Below are 22368 nucleotides of genomic sequence, written 5' to 3'. Positions count from 1 at the left end.
TCCTCTCATTTCCCCACTGATCCCCTCATTTCGTCAATGTTCCCCACTGTTCTCCAGCTGTTTCCAAATTGTTTCGTTCTGTTACCCCATTCTCGACTGTTCGCCATCTGTTTCCTACCTAGCTGCCAACTCTTCAACTCTGTTCCCAACTTTTCGCCTCTGTTCTACACAGTTGTGCACTGTTCCCATCTGATCCGCCCTATTCCACTCTGTTCCCCTCTGCTCCCCATTATTCCCCTTTGTTCCCCGCTGTTCTCCACCGTTCTGCAGTTTTCGCTGCTGATCCCATTTTTTCTCTTCATTCCTTAATGATCAATCTCTGTTGCGCTCTGTCCACGAGTTGTTCCCGAGATGTTCACCAAATGTTTTCCAATGTTCCTCACTGTTCCCCACCTTCAACACACTTTTGAACACTCTTTCCCACGATTCGCCATCAGTTCACCACTGCTCTCCCCTTTTACACTCTGTTCCCCTCTGTTACTAATTATTCCCCTCTGTTCCCCATTGATCCCTACAGTTCTTCATTGTATCCCACTGTTTACCAATGCTGTCTATATTTCGCCACTGATTCACACATTTCTTCAATGTTCTCCACCATTCTCCAGCTGTTCCCGATCTGTTTCTCTCTGTTACCCCATTCTCCATTGATCGCAATCAGTTTCCCACTGTTCCCCAGTGCTCCCCACTGTTCTGTTCTGTTCCCCACTGCTCCCCTCTGTTCTTCACTGTTGTGCAGTGTTCCCATCTGTTAACCCCCTATTCCACTCTGTTCCCCTCTGTTCTCCACTATTCTGCAGTTTCAACTGCTGTTCCAATCTTTTCTCTTCATTTCTTAATGTTCAGAGTACCCTATCCACCAGCTGTTCCCGAGATGTTCCCCAAATTTTTCCAATGTTCCTCACTATTCTCCACCTGCCACACAATGTTGACCACTCTTCCCCCATCTGTTCACCACTGCTCTCCCCTTTTACGCTCTGTTCCCCACTGTTACGAATTATTCCCCTCTTTTCCCCATTGATCCCTACAGTTCTTCACTGTTTCCCACTGTTTACCAATCCTGCCTATATTTCGCCACTGATTCTCACATTTCTTCAATGTTCTCCACCGTTCTCCAGCTGTTCCTTATCTGTTTCTCTCTGTTACCCCTTTCTCAATTGTTCGACATCTGTTTCCCACCGTTCCCCAGTGCTCCCCGAGGGAAACAGTGGGGAACATGTGTGGACTATGGAGAACGGGTGGAACATTTGATAAGACTGGATAAATGTTTGATATCTGTGGTAGGTAAATTAATGGAGAAAATTCTTAGAGATAGTACTTATAAACATCTGGATAGACAGGGTCTGATCAGGAGCACTCAACATGGATTTGTGGGAGGAAGGTCATGTTTGACCAATCTGATTGAATTTTTTGAAGAGGTGACTAGGAATGTGGATGAGGGTAGCACAGTGGATGTTGTCTATATGGACTTCAGTAAGGCCTTCGATTAGGTACCACATGGAAGGTTAGTTAGGAAGGTGCAGTCTTTAGGTATAAATTTTAAGATAGTCAAATGGATTGAACATTGGCTGAAAGGGAGAGGCCAGAGAGTGGTAGTGGATAATTGTCTGTCAGGTTGGAGGCCGGTGACCAGTGGTGTGCCTCAAGGATCTGTATTGGGCCCATTGTTGTTCGTTATATACATTAATGATCTAGATGATTGGGTGGTGAATTGGATTAGTAAATATGCAGACAATACTAAGATAGGTGGAATAGTGGATAATGAAGAAGGTTTTCAAGGATTGCAGAGGGATTTGGGCTGCTTAGAAAAGTGGGCTGAAAAATGGCAGATGGAATTTAAGGCTGATAAGTGTAAGGCACTTCATTTTGGTAAGAAGAATCAGAATAGGACATACGTGGTAAATGGGAGAGCATTGAGGAATACAGAAGAGCAGAAAGATTTAGGAGTAACGGTACATCATTCCCTGAAGGTAGAAACTCACGTGAATAGGGTGGTGAAGAAGGCTTTTAGTATGCTGGCCTTTACCAATCATTGCATGGAATATAGGAGTTGGGAGGTGATGTTGAGATTGTATAAGACGTTGGTGCGGCCTAATTTGGAGTTCTGTGTGCAGTTCTGGTCGCCTAATTATAGGAAGGATATAAACAGAGTGGAGAGAGTGCAGAGAAGGTTTACCAGAATGTTACCGGGTTTAAGCATCTAGAGTATAGGGAGAGACTGGACAGATTAGGTCTTTATTCTTTGGAGCGTAGAAGGTTGAGAGGGGATTTGATAGAAATATTTAAGATTATGAAATGGATAGACAGAGTGGATGTGGATAGACTATTTCCGTTAAGAGGAAGAAAGGTTAAAACAAGAGGACATGAGTTAAGAATAAAGGGGCAGAGGTTTAGAGGTAACATGAGGGGGAACTTCTTTACTCAGAGAGTGGTAGCCGTGTGGAATGATCTTCCAGGAGAAATAGTGGCGGCAGAGTCAATTGTATTATTTAAGAAAAGGTTGGACAGGTATATGGATGAGAAGAAGTTGGAGGGTTATGGGCATTGTGCAGGGAGGTGGGACTAGAAAGGGGTGTTTGGTTCGGTGCGGACTAGAAGGGCCTAATGGACTGTTTCCGTGCTGTAATTGTTATGTTATATGTTAAACGATTAGAAACATTCGAAAATATTGTGGAGCAGTGGAGAAAAGAGGTCCCGAGGAGGTCCCCACCATTTAGTCAATGTACCCAACTGGTATCTATCAGTTCCCCATCTATTCTACATTTTTCCACTGCTCCTCATCTGTACCCCAACTTTACCCCAACTGTTCCCCACCAGTACACAACGGTTCCGCAGCATTTTCTCCCAAGTGCCCCACTGACTCGATGTTCCCCCACTGTTCCCCATGGATCCCAAATGTTCCCCTCATTTCCCAATCTGTTCCCCACTTTCCCCATAGTTACCCACATTTCACCAGGTTCTCCACAGTTCATAATCTGTCTTCTCTCTTCTGCAGCATTTCCCCACCAATTCTCCACAGTTTCCCACTGCTCCCCACCTGTTCCCCACTGTTTGCCATCTGTTCCCTACTGTTCCACAGCTGTTTCCCACATGTTCCACAATGTTCACCATGGATATCCACTGTTTCCCTCATTTCTCAATCTGTTTCCCACCTTTCCCACTGTTCCCCCGTTCTCCACAGTTCGCCATCTGTTCCACACTCTAAGCCATTGCACCACACTATTTTCCAAAGTTCTTCAATGTTCCCCAATTTTAACCAGCTGATCCCACACTGTTCCCCACTGCTTCTCTTTGTTCCCCACCTTTTAGACAATTTTCACCACTCTTCCCCACATTCCCCACTGTCCCACACCGTTCCTCACTCCTCCTCACTTTTCTCCACTGTACCCCCGCTACACAGTTCGCTAACCATTCCGCACTGCTCCCCACTATTCCCCTGTTCACTACATTTCTGCAGTTTTCCCCAGTTCACCATCTGTTCCCTCTGTTCCTCAATGTTGCCATTTGTTGCCCACTATTCTCCACTTTTCCCCAGCTGTCCCCAAGGGTTTCCCACTGTTCCCCACTATTGTCCACCTGTAACACACTTTTGACCACTGTTCCCCACGTTCTTGACGGTTCACCATCTGATCCCACTGATCTCTCCTGATACGCTCTGATCCCCACTTTTCACCATTTTCCCCCACTCTTCACCATTATTCCGAAATCTGTTTCCAGCTGGTCCCCACTCTTCCTCTCAGTTCCCCACTGATCCCCACATTTCTTCAATGTTCTTCACTGTTCTCCAGCTGTTCCCGAACCTTTTCCCTCTGTTATCCCATTCTCCATTGATCACCATCTATTTCCCACTGTTCCCCATTGCTCCCCACTGTTCTGTTCTGTTCCCCACTGCTCCTGTCTGTTCTTCACTGTTTTGCAGTGTTCCCATCTGTTTACCCCTTATTCCACTCTGTTCCCCACTGTTCTCCACTATTCTGCAGTTTCTACTGCTGTTCCAATCTTTTCTCTTTATTCCTTAATGTTCAGAGTACCCTATCCACCAGATGTTCCCGAGATGTTCCCCAAATGTTTTCCAATGTTCCTCACTGTTCTCCACCTGCCACACAATTTCGACCACTCTTCCCCCCATCTGTTCCCCACTGTTCTCCCCTTTTACGTTCTGTTCCCACTGTTATGAATTATTCCCCTCTGTTTTCAATTTATCTCTCGTTCTTCGCTATTCCCCACTGTTTACCTGTGCTCCCTACAGTTCCCCACTGTTCCCCAGTTCCCCAACATTCCCCATATTCTCCACTGTTCTCCACATTGCTTCGCTGTATCCCATTGTTCTTCACCTGTTCGGCAACTGTTCCCCACCAATTTCTACTGTTTCCCAGCAGTTTCCCATCTGTTCCCCACACATCCTCCCTGCATCCAATCAGTTCCACATTTGTTTCAACTGCTCCCTACTGTTTCCCTCTTTTCTCCACCATTCTGCAGTGTTTCCTACTGTTCCCATTTCCTAATTGTTACCGCCTGCTCTACACTATTCCCCTCCATTCCGCATTGTTCTGCAGTGTTCCCCACGCTTCCAAACTGTTCACCATTTCTTCCACACTGTACCCCATCCATTCAAAATATGTTAACCAGAGGTCCCTGCAGTTCCACAGCAGTTCCCACCTATTTCACCACTCTTCTCCACTATTCCCCACATTTCCCCACTGTTCTCCTCTGTTCCCCTCATTTCCCATTCTGTTCCCCACTTTCTGCCATATTTTCCCCAAGTTCTCAACTGTTCCCCGGTTCACCACAGTTCCGCAGCAGTTCACCACCATTTCACCACTGTTCCGCACTGATCACCAGAGTTCTCCATCAGTTGCGAATCTCTTCTCCACTGTTTCCCACTGCTGTTCACCTCTTTTCCACTGTTCCCCACATGTTCCCTACTGTTCCACAGCTGTTTCCCACGTTCCCCACTGTTCCTCACATAGACTCAATAATGCCCAATATTCACCACAGTTCACCATCGGTTTTTCACCAGTTCCCCACTATGCCAATCATTTTCCATCAGTTTCCCACTGTGCGCACTGTCCCGCACAATTCCCCTAATTTTCCATTCTGTTCCCCACTTTCCCCACAGTTAACCACATTTCCCCAGATTCTCCACAGTTCGTCATCTGTCCCCATTCTTGTGCCACAGTTTCCCACCATTGCTCCACTGTTTCCCACTGCTGCTCACCTGTTCCCCACTCTTCGACATCTGTTCCCTACGGTTCCACTGTTGTTTCCCACAAGTTCCACACGGTTCCCCATAGATCCCCATTTTTTCCTCATTTCCCAATCTGTTTCCCCATTTTCTCCACTGTTCACCATCTGTAAACAGCTGCTCTCCCCTGATATTCTCTGAGTTCCACTGTTCCACATCATTCCCCTCTGTTCCCCACTGTTCTCCATGAGTTCCACATCTGCTCCTGCCTCCTCCCCACTATACCGCTCCATTCACCATTGTTCTACAGTGTTCCCCAAGGTTCCACTCTGTTCACCATTTGTTTCTCACTGATTCCCACCTGTTCAAAAGTCCCCACTGTTCCCCAGCAGTTCCCCCCACCCCATTTCACCAATGTTCCCCACTGGTACCTATCAGTTCTGCATCTGTTCTCCAGTTTCCCACTGCTGCTCACATGTTCCCCACTGTTCGCCATCTGTTCCCTACTGTTCCACAGCTGTTTCCGACAAGTTCCACATGGTTCCCCATGGATCCCCACTGTTTCCTTCATTTCACAATCTGTTTCCCACTTTTCCCCACTCTTCCCCAGTTCTCCACATTTCGCCATCTGTTCCACTCTATACCTCATTGCTCAATACTGTTTCCACATTTCTTCAATGCTCTGCAATTTTAACCAGATGATCCCACACCGTTTCCCATTTTTCCCCACTGTTTATCTATGTTCCCCACCTTTCACACAATTTTGACCACTGTTCCCTGCATTCCCCACAGTTCGCTATCTATTCCCCACTCCTCCCCACTATTCCCCTGTTCACCACTTTTCTGCAGTTTTCCCCGGTTCCCCATCTGTTCCCTCTGTTCCTCAATGTTGCCATCTGTTGCCCACTATTCTCCACTTCTCCCCAGCTGTCACACTCTTTTCACCACTGTTCCCCACGTTCTTAACGGTTCACCATCTGTTCCCCACTGCTCTCGCCTGATACTCTCAGATCCCCAGTGTTCACCATTGTTTCCCATTATTTCGCTATCTGTTTCCAATTCTTCTCCACTGTTCCTCTCATTTCCACACTGATCCCCTCATTTCGTTAATGTTCCCCACTGTTCTCCAGCTGTTCCCAGACTGTTTCCCTCTGTTACCCCATTCTCCATTGATCGCCATCTATTTCCCACTGTTCCCCAGTGCTCCCCACTGTTCTGTTCTGTTCCCCACTGCTCCCCTCTTTTCTTCACTGTTGTGCAATGTTCCCATCTTTTCCCCACTATTCCACACTGTTCCCCTCTACTCCAAATTATTCGCCTTTGTTCCCCGCTGTTCTCCACTGTTCTGCAGTTTTCCCTGCTGTTCCCATCGTTTCTCTCCATTCCTTAATGTTCAATCCCTGTTGCGCTCTATCCACGAGCTGCTCCCGAGATGTTCACCAAATGTTTTCCAATGTTCCTCACTGTTCCCCACCTTCCACACACTTCTGAACACTCTTTCCCACGATTCGCCATCTGTTCACCACTGCTCTCCCCTTTTACGCTCTGTTCCCCACTGTTACGAATTATTCCCCACTGTTCCCCATTGATCCCTACAGTTCTTCACTGTTTCCCACTGTTTCCCAATGCTGCCTACATTTCACCACTGATCCCCACATTTCTTCAATGTTCTCCACCGTTCAACAGATGTTCCCGATCTGTTTCTCTCTGTTACCCCTTTCTCAATTGTTCACCATCTGCTTCCCACTGTTCCCCACTGCTCCCCGAGGGAAACAGTGGGCGAACTATGGAAAACGGTTGGAACATTGGAAAAGAGTGGATAAATGTGGGGAAACGATAAGAAACATTAGGGAATATTGTGGAGCAGTGGAGAAAAGAGGACCCTAGCAGTTCCCCATCATTTAATCAATGTACCCAACTGGTATCTATCAGTTCCCCATCTGTTCGACTGTTTCCCACTGCTCCTCACCTGTACCCCAACTGTTCCCCAACTATTCCCCACCAGTTCCCAATGGATCCGCAGCTTTTTCTCCCAAGTTCCCCACTGACTCGATGTTCCCCCACTGTTCCCCATGGATCCCAAATGTTGCCCTCATTTCCCAATCTGTTCCCCACTTTCCCCACAGTTACCCACACTTCCCCAGGTTCTCCACTGCTCATAATCTGTCCTCACTCTTCTGCAGCATTTCCCCACCATTGCTCCACTGTTTCCCACTGCTCCCCACCTATACCCCACTGTTTGCCATCTGTTCCCTACATGGATATCCACTGTTTCCCTCATTTCCCAATCTGTTTCCCACTTTCCCCACTGTTCCCCCGTTCTCCACAGTTTGCCATCTGTTCCACTCTCTACGCCATTGCACAACACTGTTTTCCACAGTTCTTCAATGTTCCCAAATTTTAACCATCTGATCCCACACTGTTCCCCTTTGCTTCTCTTTGTTCCCCACCTTTTAGACAATTTTCACTACTCTTCCCGACATTCCCCACTGTCCCACACTGTTCTGCACTCCTCCCCACTTTTCTCCACTGTACCCCCGCTATCCATTCCCCACTGCTCCCAACTATTTCCATGTTTACCACTTTTCTGCAGTTTTCCTCAGTTCTCCATCTGTTCCCACTGTTCCTCAATGTTGCCATCTGTTGCCCAGTATTCTCCAGTTTTCCCCAGCTGTTCCCAAAGTTTTCCCACTTTTCCCCATTATTGTCCACCTGTCACACACTTTTGACCACTGTACCCCACGTTCTCCACGGTTCACTATCTGATCCCCACTGCTCTGCCCTGATACCCTCAGATCCCCTGTGTTCACCATTGTTTCCCATTATTTCGCTATCTCTTTCCAACTCTTCCCCACTGTTCCTCTCATTTCCCCACTGATCCCCTCATTTCGTTAATGTTCCCCACTGTTCTCCAGGTGTTCCCGAACTTTTTCCCTCTGTTATCCCATTTTCCATTGATCCCCATCTTTTTCGCACTGCTCCCCAGTGCTCCCCACTGTTCTGTTCTGTTCCCACTGCTCCCCTCTGTTCTTCACTGTTGTACAGTGTTCCCATCTGTTTGCACCCTATTCCACTCTGTTCCCTGCTATTCTCCACTGTCTTCTTTCTTTTCTTTGGCTTGGCTTCGCGGACGAAGATTTATGGAGGGGGTAAGAAGTCCACGTCAGCTGCAGGCTCGTTTGTGGCTGACAAGTCCGATGCGGGACAGGCAGACACGATTGCAGCGGTTGCAAGGGAAAATTGGTTGGTTGGGGTTGGGTGTTGGGTTTTTCCTCCTTTGCCTTTTGTCAGTGAGGTGGGCTCTGCGGTCTTCTTCAAAGGAGGTTGCTGCCCGCCAAACTGTGAGGCGCCAAGATGCACGGTTTGAGGCGTTATCAGCCCACTGGCGGTGGTCAATGTGGCAGGCACCAAGAGATTTCTTTAGGCAGTCCTTGTACCTTTTCTTTGGTGCACCTCTGTCACGGTGGCCAGTGGAGTGCTCGCCATATAACATGATCTTGGGAAGGCGATGGTCCTCCATTCTGGAGACGTGACCCATCCAGCGCAGCTGGATCTTCAGCAGCGTGGACTCGATGCTGTCGACCTCTGCCATCTCGAGTACTTCGACGTTAGGGGTGTAAGCGCTCCAATGGATTTTGAGGATGGAGCGGAGACAATGCTGGTGGAAGCGTTCTAGGAGCCGTAGGTGGTGCCGGTAGAGGACCCATGATTCGGAGCCGAACAGGAGTGTGGGTATGACAACGGCTCTGTATACGCTTATCTTTGTGAGGTTTTTCAGTTGGTTGTTTTTCCAGACTCTTTTGTGTAGTCTTCCAAAGGCGCTATTTGCCTTGGCGAGTCTGTTGTCTATCTCATTGTCTATCCTTGCATCTGATGAAATGGTGCAGCCGAGATAGGTAAACTGGTTGACCGTTTTGAGTTGACCGTTTGGAGATGTGGGGGGGCTGGTAGTCATGGTGGGGAGCTGGCTGATGGATGACCTCAGTTTTCTTCAGGCTGACTTCCAGGCCAAACATTTTGGCAGTTTCCGCAAAGCAGGACGTCAAGCGCTGAAGAGCTGGCTCTGAATGGGCAACTAAAGCGGCATCATCTGCAAATGGACAAGTTTCTCTTGTGTCTTGGTGTGAGCTTGCAGGCGCCTCAGATTGAAGAGACTGCCATCCGTGCGGTACCGGATGTAAACAGCGTCTTCATTGTTGGGGTCTTTCATGACTTGGTTCAGCATCATGCTGAAGAAGATTGAAAAAAGGGTTGGTGCGAGAACACAGCCTTGCTTCACGCCATTGTTTCAACTGCTGTTCCCATCTTTTCTCTCCATTCCTTAATGTTCAGTGTACCCTATCCACAGCTGTTCCCGAGATGTTCCCCAAATGATTTCCAATGTTCCTCACTGTTCCCCACCAGCCACAAACTTCTGACCACTCTTCCCTACGACTCGCCATCTGTTCCCCACTGCTCTCACCTTTTACGTTCTGTTCCCACTGTTACGAATTATTCCCCCCCGTTCTCAATTTATCCCTAGTTTTTCGCTATTCCCCACTGTTTAACTATGCTCCCTACAGTTCCCCACTGTTCCCCAGTTCCCCATCTTTCCCCATATTCCCTACTGTTCTCCACATTTCTTTGCTGTATCCCACTGTTCTTCACCTGTACTCCAACTGTTCCCCACCAATTTCTACTGTTTCCCAGCAGATTCCCATCTGTTCCGCACAGTTCCTCCCTGCATCCAAAGTTCCACATCTGTTCCCCCTGCTCCCTACTTGTTCTCTCTTTTCTCCACCATTCTGCAGTGTTCCCTACTGTTCCCATTTCCCAATTGTTACCGCCTGCTCCACACTATTCCCCTCCATTCCCCATTGTTCTCCAGTGTTCCCCACACTTCCAAACTGTTCATCATTTCTTCCACACTGTACCCCATCCGTTAAAAATAGGTTAGCCAGAGGTCCCTGCTGTCCCCCAGCAGGTCCCACCTATTTCACCACTGTTCTCCACTGTTCCCCACATTTCCCCACCATTCTCCACTGTTCCCCTCATTTCCTAATCTGTTCCCCACTTTCTGCCACATTTCCACAAGTTCTCCACTGTTCCCCAGTTCCCCACAGTTCCGCAGCAGTTTACCACCATCTGTTCCGCACTGTTCGCCACAGTTCGCCACAGTTCTCCATCAGTTGTGCATCTCTTCTCCACTGTTTCCCACTGCTGCTCACCTCTTTCCCACTGTTCCACACATGTTCCCTACTGTTCCACAGCTTTTTCCCACGATCCCCACTGCTTCCCACATAGACTCAATAATGCCCAATATTCACCACAGTTCACCATCGGTTTTTCACCAGTTCCCACTACGCCAATCATTTTCCACTAGTTTCCCACTGTTCACACTGTCCCCCACAATTCCCCTCATTTTCCAACCTGTACCCCACTAATCCCACAGATACCCACACTTCCCCAGATTCTCCACTGTTCGTCATCTGTCCCCACTCTTCTGCATCAGTTCCCCACTATTGCTCCACTCTTTCCCACTGCTCCTCACCTGTTCCGCACAGTTCGACATCTGTTCCCTACTGTTCCACAGCTGTTTCCCACAAGTTCCACACGGTTCCCCATGGATCCCCACTGTTTCCCTCATTTCCCAATCTATTCCCCACGTTTCCTCACTCTTGCCCCGTTCTCCACATTTCGCCATTTCTTCCACTCTGTACCCCATTGCTCCACACTGTTTCCACATATCTTCAATGTTCCCCAATTTTAACCAGCTGATCCCATACTGTTCCCCACTGTTCCCCACTGTTTCTCTCTGTTCCCCAAGTGTCACACAATTTTGACCACTCTTCCCTGCATTCCCCACTGTTCGCTATCTATTCCCCACTGCTCCCCACTCTTCCCCTGTTCACCACTTTTCTGCAGATTTCCTCGGTTCCCCATCTGTTGCCTTCTGTTGCCCACTATTCTCCACTTCTCCTCATCTGTCACACAATTTTGACCACTTTTCCTCAGCTTCTTAACAGTTCACCATCTGTTTCCCACTGCTCTCGCCTGATACCCTCAGAACCCCAGTGTTCAGCATTGTTTCCCATTATTTCGCTATTTGTTTCCAACTCTTCTCCACTGTTTCTCTCATTTCCCCACTGATCCCCTCATTTCGTTAATGTTCCCCACTGTTCTCCAGCTGTTCCTGAACAGTTTCCCACTGTTACCCCATTCTCCATTGATCGCCATCTGTTTCCCGCTGTTCCCCAGTGCTCCCCTCTGTTCTGTTCTGTTCCCCACTGCTCCCCTCTGTTCTTCACTGTTGTGCAGTGTTCCCATCTGTTCCCCCCTATTCCACTCTGTTCCCCTCTGCTCCACATTATTCCCCTTTGTTCCCCGCTGTTCCCCACTGTTCTGCAGTTTTCCCTGTTGTTCCCATCGTTTCTCTCCATTCCTTAAAGTTCAATCTCTTTTGCGCCCTATCCACGAGCTGTTCCCGAGATGTTCACCAAATGTTTTCCAATGTTCCTCACTGTTTCCCAACTTCCACACAATTTTGACCACTCTTTCCCACGATTCGTCATCTGTTCACCACTGCTCTCCCCTTTTACGCTCTGTTCCCCAATGTTACAAATTATTTCCCTCTGTTCCCCATTGATCCCTACAGTTCTTCACAGAATCCCACTGTTTACCAATGCTGCCTACATTTCTCCAGTGATCCCCACATTTCTTCAATGTTCTCCACCGTTCTCCAGCTGTGTCCGACCTGTTTTTCTCTGTTATCCCATTCTCGATTGTTCGCCATCTGTTTCCCACCATTCCACCGTGCTCCCCGAGGGAAACAGTGGGCAACAGATGGCGAACTATGGAGAACGGGTGGAACCCAACTGTGAACCTGGTGTAACAAAATGTGACACAGTTCATCACTGTTAAACCTGCTCCCCATTGTGATCCTGGGGTAACAGTATATGACACCGTTCATCACTGTAAATCCTTCTCACCATTGTGAACCTGGTGTAACAGTATCTGAAAAAGTTCATCACTGTTAAACCTTCTCACCACTGTGAACCTGTTGTAAGAGTATGTGACGCAGTTCATCACTGTTGAACCTTCTCCCCACTGTGAACCTGGTTTAACTGTATGTGACACAGTTCATCACTGTTAAACGTGCTCCCCATTGTGATACTAGGGAAACAGTATATGACACAGTTCATCACTGTTGATCCTTCTCACCAATGTGAACTTGGTGTAACAGTATCTGAAAAAGTTCATCACTGTTAAGCCTTCTCAACTCTGTGAACCTGTTGTAAGAGTTTGTGACGCAGTTCATCACAGTTGAACCTTCTCCCCACTGTGAACCTGGTTTAACTGTATCTGACTCAGTTCATCTCTGTTAAACATACACCACCCACTGTGAGCCTGGTGTAACAATATCTGACACAGTTAATCACTGTAATACATTCCCCACACTGTGAACCTGTTGTCACAGGATCTTAAAAGGATTATCACTGTTAAACCTGCTCCCCACTGTGAACCTGTTGTAAGAGTATGTGACACAGTTGAACACTGTTGAACCTTCTCCTCACTGTGAACCTGGTTTAACTGTCTGTGACAAAGTTCATCAGTGTTAAACCTTCCCCCTACAGTGAACCTGGTGTAAAAGTATGCGACACCGTTCATCACTATTATACATTCACCCCACACTGACCCCACACTGACTAAGTTCATCACGGTAAACCTTCTCCGCACTGTAAAACTGAGGTTACTGTATCTGACACAGTTCACCACTGTCAAACATTCTCCCGAATGTGAACCTGGAGTTACAGTATCTGAACAAGTTCATCACGGTTAATCATTCTCCCCATTGTGAAACTGGGGTCGCAGGATCTGAAACATTTCATCACTGTTAAACCTTGTACGCACTGTGAGCCTTGTGTAACAGTATCTGAAAAAGTTCATCACTGTTAAACCTTCTCACCACTGTGCACCTTGCGTAACAGAATCTGACACATTTCACAACTGTTAAACCATCTTCGCACCGTGAACCTGGTGTAACAGTATCCGAAACAGTTAATCACTGTTGAACATTCTCACCGCTGTGAACCTGGTGTTAGTGTATGTAACACAATTCATCACTGTTGAAGATTCTCCCCACTGTGAACGTGGTTTAACTGTCTGTGACACAGTTCATCAATGTTACACATTATCCCCACTTTAAAACTGGCGTCGCAGTATCTGAAACAGTTAATCACTGTTGAACCTTCTACCCACTGTGAACATGGCGTAACAGTATCTGAAACAGTTCATCACTGTTGAATCTTCTCCCCAATGTGAAACAGATTTAACTGTCTGTGACACGGTTTATCAATGTTAAACCTTCTCCCCACTTTGAAACTGCGGTCACAGTTTCTGACAAAGTTCATCAGTGTTAAACATTCTCCCCATTGTGAAACTGGGGTCACAGGATCAGAAAGAGTTCATCACTGTTAAACATTCTCCCTACAGTGAAACTGGTGTAACTGGTGTCGCAGTATGTGACACTGTTCATCACTATTCTACATTCACCCCACTGTAAACCTAGTGTAACAGTATCTGACTAATTTCATCACGGGTAAACCTTCTCCGCACTGTCAAACTGAGGTCACAGTATCTGACACAGTTCACCACTGTTAAACATTCTCCCGAATGTGAACCTGGAGTAACGGTATCTGACCAAGTTCATCACTGTTAAACTTTCTCGGCACTGTGCAACTGGGTTCACAGTATCTGACACAGTTCATCACTGTTAAACATTCTCCCAAAAGTGAGCCTGGTGGGACACTATCAGACACAGTTAATCACTGTTAAATATTTTCCCCATTGTGAACCTGGTGTAACAGAATGTGACACAGTTCATCACTGTTAAACCTGCTCCCCATTGTGATACTGGGGTAACAGTAGATGACACAGTTCATCACTGTTGATCCTTCTCACCACTGTGAACCTGGTGTAACAGTATCTGAAAAAGTTCATCACTGTTAAACCTTCTCACCACTGTGAACATGTTGTAAGAGTTTGTGACGGAGTTCATTACAGTTGAACCTTCTCCCCAATGTGAACCTGGTTTAACTGTCTGTGACACAGTTCATCAATGTTAAACCTTCTCCCCACTTTGAAACTGGGGTCGCAGTATATGACAAAGTTCATCAGTGTTAAACCTTCTCGCCACAGTGAGCCTGGTGTAACACTATCAGACACAGTTAATCACTGTTAAACATTTTCCCCACTGTGAACCTGGTGTAACAGAATGTGACACAGTTCATCACTGTTAAACCTGCTCCTCATTGTGATACTGGGGTAACAGTATATAACACAGTTCATCACTGTTGAACCTTCTCCCCACTGTGAACCTGGTTTAACTGTATGTGACACAGTTCATCACTGTTAAACGTGCTCCCCATTGTGATACTAGGGAAACAGTATATGACACAGTTCATCACTGTTGATCCTTCTCACCAATGTGAACTTGGTGTAACAGTATCTGAAAAAGTTCATCACTGTTAAGCCTTCTCAACTCTGTGAACCTGTTGTAAGAGTTTGTGACGCAGTTCATCACAGTTGAACCTTCTCCCCACTGTGAACCTGGTTTAACTGTATCTGACTCAGTTCATCTCTGTTAAACATACACCACCCACTGTGAGCCTGGTGTAACAATATCTGACACAGTTAATCACTGTAATACATTCCCCACACTGTGAACCTGTTGTCACAGGATCTTAAAAGGATTATTACTGTTAAACCTGCTCCCCACTGTGAACCTGTTGTAAGAGTATGTGACACAGTTGAACACTGTTGAACCTTCTCCTCACTGTGAACCTGGTTTAACTGTCTGTGACAAAGTTCATCAGTGTTAAACCTTCCCCCTACAGTGAACCTGGTGTAAAAGTATGCGACACCGTTCATCACTATTATACATTCACCCCACACTGACCCCACACTGACTAAGTTCATCACGGTAAACCTTCTCCGCACTGTAAAACTGAGGTTACTGTATCTGACACAGTTCACCACTGTCAAACATTCTCCCGAATGTGAACCTGGAGTTACAGTATCTGAACAAGTTCATCACGGTTAATCATTCTCCCCATTGTGAAACTGGGGTCGCAGGATCTGAAACATTTCATCACTGTTAAACCTTGTACGCACTGTGAGCCTTGTGTAACAGTATCTGAAAAAGTTCATCACTGTTAAACCTTCTCACCACTGTGCACCTTGCGTAACAGAATCTGACACATTTCACAACTGTTAAACCATCTTCGCACCGTGAACCTGGTGTAACAGTATCCGAAACAGTTAATCACTGTTGAACATTCTCACCGCTGTGAACCTGGTGTTAGTGTATGTAACACAATTCATCACTGTTGAAGATTCTCCCCACTGTGAACGTGGTTTAACTGTCTGTGACACAGTTCATCAATGTTACACATTATCCCCACTTTAAAACTGGCGTCGCAGTATCTGAAACAGTTAATCACTGTTGAACCTTCTACCCACTGTGAACATGGCGTAACAGTATCTGAAACAGTTCATCACTGTTGAATCTTCTCCCCAATGTGAACCAGATTTAACTGTCTGTGACACGGTTTATCAATGTTAAACCTTCTCCCCACTTTGAAACTGCGGTCACAGTTTCTGACAAAGTTCATCAGTGTTAAACATTCTCCCCATTGTGAAACTGGGGTCACAGGATCAGAAAGAGTTCATCACTGTTAAACAGTCTCCCTACAGTGAAACTGGTGTAACTGGTGTCGCAGTATGTGACACTGTTCATCACTATTCTACATTCACCCCACTGTAAACCTAGTGTAACAGTATCTGACTAATTTCATCACGGGTAAACCTTCTCCGCACTGTCAAACTGAGGTCACAGTATCTGACACAGTTCACCACTGTTAAACATTCTCCCGAATGTGAACCTGGAGTAACGGTATCTGACCAAGTTCATCACTGTTAAACTTTCTCGGCACTGTGCAACTGGGTTCACAGTATCTGACACAGTTCATCACTGTTAAACATTCTCCCAAAAGTGAGCCTGGTGGGACACTATCAGACACAGTTAATCACTGTTAAATATTTTCCCCATTGTGAACCTGGTGTAACAGAATGTGACACAGTTCATCACTGTTAAACCTGCTCCCCATTGTGATACTGGGGTAACAGTAGATGACACAGTTCATCACTGTTGATCCTTCTCACCACTGTGAACCTGGTGTAACAGTATCTGAAAAAGTTCATCACTGTTAAACCTTCTCACCACTGTGAACATGTTGTAAGAGTTTGTGACGGAGTTCATTACAGTTGAACCTTCTCCCCAATGTGAACCTGGTTTAACTGTCTGTGACACAGTTCATCAATGTTAAACCTTCTCCCCACTTTGAAACTGGGGTCGCAGTATATGACAAAGTTCATCAGTGTTAAACCTTCTCGCCACAGTGAGCCTGGTGTAACACTATCAGACACAGTTAATCACTGTTAAACATTTTCCCCACTGTGAACCTGGTGTAACAGAATGTGACACAGTTCATCACTGTTAAACCTGCTCCTCATTGTGATACTGGGGTAACAGTATATAACACAGTTCATCACTGTTGATTCTTCTCACCACTGTGAACCTGGTACAACAGTATCTGAAAAAGTTCATCACTGTTAAACCTTCTCACCACTGTGAACCTTTTGTAATGGTATTTGACAGAGTTATCACTGTTAAATCTTCTCAGCACAGAGATCCTAGTGCCAAACTATCTGACACAACTCATTAATGTTAATCCTTCTCCCCACTGTGAATTTCGTGTAACAGAATCTGACACAGTTCATCACTGTTTAACCTCCTCCGCACAGAGATCCTGGTGTAACAGTATCTGACACAGTTCATCACTGTTAAACCTGATCCGAACCGTGAACCTTGTGTAACAGTATCTGAAATAGTTCATTACTGTTAAACCTTCTCCCCACTGTGAACCTGGTGTAACACAGTATGTGACACAGTTCATCAATGTTAAACTTCCTCCCCTCTGTGAAACTAGGGTGACAGAATCTGACAAATTTCATCACTGTTAAACCGTCTCACCTCTGTGAGCCTTGTGAAACAGTCTCTGACACAGTTCATCACTGTTAAACATTCTCTGCACAGAGATCCTGGTGTAATACTATCTATCGCAGCTCCTTCTACCCACTATGAACTTGGTGTAACAGCATCTGACATAGTTCCTCACTGTTAAATGTTCTCCCCACTGCGAACCTGGTGTAACAGTAACTGACACAGTTAATCACTGTTAAACTTTCTCCCCACTTAATCCTGGGGTCACAGTACCTTACAGAGTTCATCATTCTCCCCACTGTGAGCGTGGTGCAACACTGTCAGATACAGTTAATCACTGTTTAACATTTTTCCCACTGTGAACCTAGTGTAACAGTATGTGACACAGTTCATCAATATTAAACCTTCTTCCCACTGTGAAACCGGGTTCACCATATCTGTCAAAGTTTATCACACTTAAACCTTCTTTAGAGTGTGACAGGTGGGAATAGGGAGGAGCAGTGTGTAACGTTTGGTGAAGAGATGGGAAAAGTGGAGAATAGTGGGCAACAGATGGCAACATTGAGGAACAGAGGCAAAAGATGGGAAACACTGCAGAAAAGTGGTGAACAGAGGGAATTAATGGGGAGCAGTGGGGAACAGAGTGGTACAGTGGAGAATGACGGGAACAGTGGGTAACAGTGATCAAAAGTGTGTAACAGAGGCAACAGCTGTGGAACAGTAGGGAACACAAGGCAAACTGTGAGGAACAGGTGAGGAGCAGTGGGAAACTGGTGAAAAGATGGGGAACTGATAGGTACCAGTGGGTACCATTTCCACATCTGTTCCTGCCTGCTCCCCACTATACTCCTCCATTCACCATTGTTCGGCAGTGTGTCACAAGGTTCCAATCTGTTCATCGTTTGTTTCTCACTGTTTCCCACCTCGTCAAATCAGGTTCACCAGAAGTTTCAAATGTTCCTCAGCAGTCCCCCCCAACCCCAAATCATCAATGTTCCCCACTGGTAACTATCAGTTCTCCATCTTTTCACCAGTTTCCCACTGCTCCTCACCTGTTCCTCACAGTTCGCCATCTGTTCCCTACTGTTCCACAGCTGTTTCCCATAATTTCCACAATGTTCCCCATGGATACCCACTGTTTTCCTCATTTCCCAATCTGTTTTCCACTTTTACCCCGTTCTCCACAGTTCGCCATCTGTTCCACTCTCTACGCCATTGCACCACACTATTTTCCACAGTTCTTCAATGTTACCCAATTTTAACCAGCTGATCCCACACTGTTCCCCACTGTTCCCCACTGTTTCTCTCTGTTCCCAACCTTTTACATAATTTTTACCACTGTTCCCCATATTTCCCACTGTTCAATTCTGTTCCCCACTGCTCCCCACTTTTCTGCACTGCACCCCCGCACCACAGTTCGGTATGCATTCCACTCTGCTCCCCACTATTCCCCTCTCTTCACCACTTTTCTGCAGTTTTCCCCAGTTCCCCATCTGTTGCCTCTGTTGCACACTTTTGATCACTGTTACCCACTGTTCCCCGCATTCTCCACTATTCCACTCTATTCCCCACTGCTCCCCACTAATTCCCTCTGTTCACCACTTTTCTGCACTTTTCCCCAGTTCCCCATCTGTTGCCTCTGTTCCTCAATGTTGCCATCTGTTGCCTTCTGTTGCCCACTATTCTCCCCTTCTCACCACCTGTCACACACTTTTGACCACTGTTCCCCACGTTCTTAACGGTTCACCATCTGTTCCCCACTGCTCTCGCCTGATACCCTCAGATCCCCAGTGTTCACCATTGTTTCCCAATATTTCGCCATCTGTTTCCAACTCTTCCCCACTGTTCCTCTCATTTCCCCACTGATCCCCTCATTTCGTCAATGTTCCACACTGTTCTCCAGCTTTTTCCGAATTGTTTCCCTCTATTACCCCATTCTCGACTGTTCGCCTTCTGTTTCCTACACTGCTCCCCACTTTCTGCTCTGTTCCCCACTTCTACCCTCTGTTCTACACTGTTGTGCACTGTTCCCATCTGTTCCCCCCTATTCCACTCTGTTCCCCTCTGCTCCCTATTATTCCCCTTTGTTCCACGCTGTTCTCCACTGTTCTGCAGTTTTCCCAGCTGATCCCATTTTTTCTCTCCATTCCATAATCTTCAATCTCTGTTGCGCTCTATCCACGAGCTGTTCCCGAGATGTTCACCCAATGTTTTCCAATGTTCATCACTGTTCCCCACCTTCCACACACTTTTGACCACTCTTTCCCACGATTCGCCATCCTCTTTTACGCTATGTTCCCCACTGTTACGAATTATTCCCCTCTGTTCCCCATTGATCCCTACAGTTCTTCACTGTTTCCCACTGTTTACCAATGCTGGTAAACTGATCCCCACATTTCCTCAATGTTCTCCACCGATCTCCAGCTGTTCCCGATCTGTTTCTCCCTGTTAACACTTTCTCGATCGTTAGCCATCTGTTTCCCACCGTTCCCCAGTGCTCCCCGAGGGAACCAATGGGGAACAGTTGGCGAACTATGGAGAACGGGTGGAACATTGGATAACAGTGGATAAATGTGGGGAAACGATAAGAAACATTAGGGAATATTGTGGAGCAGCGGAGAAAAGTGGTCCCCAGCAGTTCCCCACCATTTAATCAATGTTCCCAACTGGTATCTATCAGTTCCCCATCTGTTCTAGTTTCGCACTGCTCCTCACCTGTACCCCAACTGTTCCCTAACTCTTCCCCACCAGTTCCCAACGGTTCAGCAGCTTTTACTCATAAGTTCCCCACTTACTCGATATTCCCCCACTGTTCCACATGGATCCCAAATGTTCCCCTCATTTCCCAATCTGTTCCCCACTTTCCCCACAGTTACCCACATTTCCCCAGGTTCTCCAATGTTCGTCATATGTTCTCACACTTCTGCAGCAATTCCCTACCATTGCTCCACTGTTTCCCACTGCTCCCCACCTGTTCCCCACTGTTCCACAGCTGTTTCCTACAAGTTCCACAATGTTCACCATGGATATGCACTGTTTCCCTCATTTACCATTTTTTTCCCACTTTTCCCCACTGTTCCCCCGTTCTCCACAGTTCGCCATCTGTTCCACTCTCTACGCAATTGCACCCTACTGTTTTCCACAGTTCTTAAATGTTCCCCAATTCCAACCAGCTGATCCCACACTGTTCCCCACTGCTTCACTATGTTCCCCACCTTTTAGACAATTTGACCACTCTTCCACACATTCTCCACTGTCCCACAGTGTTCCGCACTGCTCCCCACTTTTCTCCTGTCTACCCCCGCTACACATTTTGCTATCCATTCCCCACTGCTCCCCACTATTAACCTGTTCACCACTATTCTGCAGTTTTCCCAATTCCCCATCTGTTCCATCTGTTCCACAATGTTGCCATCCGTTGCCCACTATTCTCCACTTCTCCCCAGCTGTCCCTAAATGTTTCCCACTGTTCCCCATTATTGTCTACCTGTCACACTCTTTTGATCACTGTTCCCCACGTTCTCCAAGGTTCATAATCTGATCCCACTGCTCTCCCCTGATACCCTCAGATCCCAGTGTTCACCATTGTTCCCCACTATTCCTAATTATTCCGCAATCTGTTTCCAACTGTTTCCCACTCTTCCTCTCAGTTCCCCACTGATACCCACATTTCTTCAATATTCTCCACTGTTCTCCAGCTGTTTCCGAACTGTTTCCCTCTGTTACCCCATTCTCCATTGATCGCCCTGTTGCCCACTGTTCTCCAGTGCTCCCCACTGTTCTGTTCTGTTCCCCACTGCTCCCCCCTGTTCTTCACTGTTGTGCAGTCCTCCCATCAGTCCCCCCCTATTCCACTCTGCTCCCCGCTGTTCTCCTCCGTTCTGCAGTGTCAACTGCTGTTCCAATCTTTTCTCTCCATTCCTTAATGTTCAGTGCACCCTATCCACAAGTTGTTCCCGATATGTTCCCCAAATAATTTCCAATGTTCCTCACTGTTCCCCACCTGCCACAAACTTTTGACCACTCTTCCCTATGATTAGCCATCTGTTCCCCACTGCTCTCCCCTTTAAAGTTCTGTTCCCACTGTTACGAATTATTCCCCTCTGTTCTCAATTGATCCCTAGTTCTTCGCTATTCCCCACTGTTTACCTATGCTCCCTACAGTTCCCCACTGTTCCCCAGTTCCCCAACTTTCCCCATATTCCCCATTGTTCTCCACATTTCTTCGCTGTATCCCACTGTTCTTCACCTGTTCTGCAACTGTTCCCCACTAATTTCTACTGTCTCCCAGCAGTTTCCCATCTGTTCCCCACAGTTCCTCCCTGCATTCAATCAGTTCCACTTCTGTTCCCCCTGCTCCCTACTGTTTCCCTCTTTTCTCCACCATTCTGCAGTTTTCCCTACTGTTCCCATTTCCTAATAGTTACCACCTTCTCCACACTATTCCCCTCCGTTCCCCATTGTTCTGCAGTCTTCCCCACACTTCCAAACTGTTCACCATTTCTTCCACACTGCACCCCATCCGTTAAAAATAGGTTAACCAGAGGTCCCTGCTGTTTCCCAGCATTTCCCACCCATTTCACCACTGTTCTCCACTGTTCCCCACATTTCCCCACTGTTCTCCACTGTTCCCCTCATTTCCCAATCTGTTCCCCACTTTCTGCCACATTTCCCCAAGTTCTCCACTGTTCTCCGGTTCCCCACAGTTCCGCAGCAGTTCACCACCATTTCACCACTGTCCGCACTGTTCGCCACAGTTCTCCATCAGTTGCGCATCACTTCTCCACTGTTTCCCACTGCTGCTCACCTCTTTCCCACTGTTCCCCACATGTTCCCTACTGTTCCACAGCTGTTTCCCACGTTACCCACTGTTCACCACATGGACTCTATATTCACCACAGTTCACCAGCAGTATTTCACCAGTTCACCACTACGCCCAAGCATTTTCCACCACTTCACCACAGTTCACACTGTCCCCCACAATTCCCCTCATTTTCAAATCTGTTCCCCACTTTACCCACAGTTAACCACATTTCCCCAGGTTCTCCACTGTTCATCATCTGTCCCCATTCTTGTGCCACATTTTCCCACCATTGCTCTACTGATTCCCACTGCTCCCCACCTGTACCCCACTATTCGCCAT

This window comes from Narcine bancroftii, chromosome 13 (assembly GCF_036971445.1).
Source record: "Narcine bancroftii isolate sNarBan1 chromosome 13, sNarBan1.hap1, whole genome shotgun sequence".
Classification (NCBI taxonomy): domain Eukaryota; kingdom Metazoa; phylum Chordata; class Chondrichthyes; order Torpediniformes; family Narcinidae; genus Narcine; species Narcine bancroftii.
The sequence above is the reverse complement of the archived record's forward strand: the minus strand, read 5'-3'. Positions refer to the sequence as shown.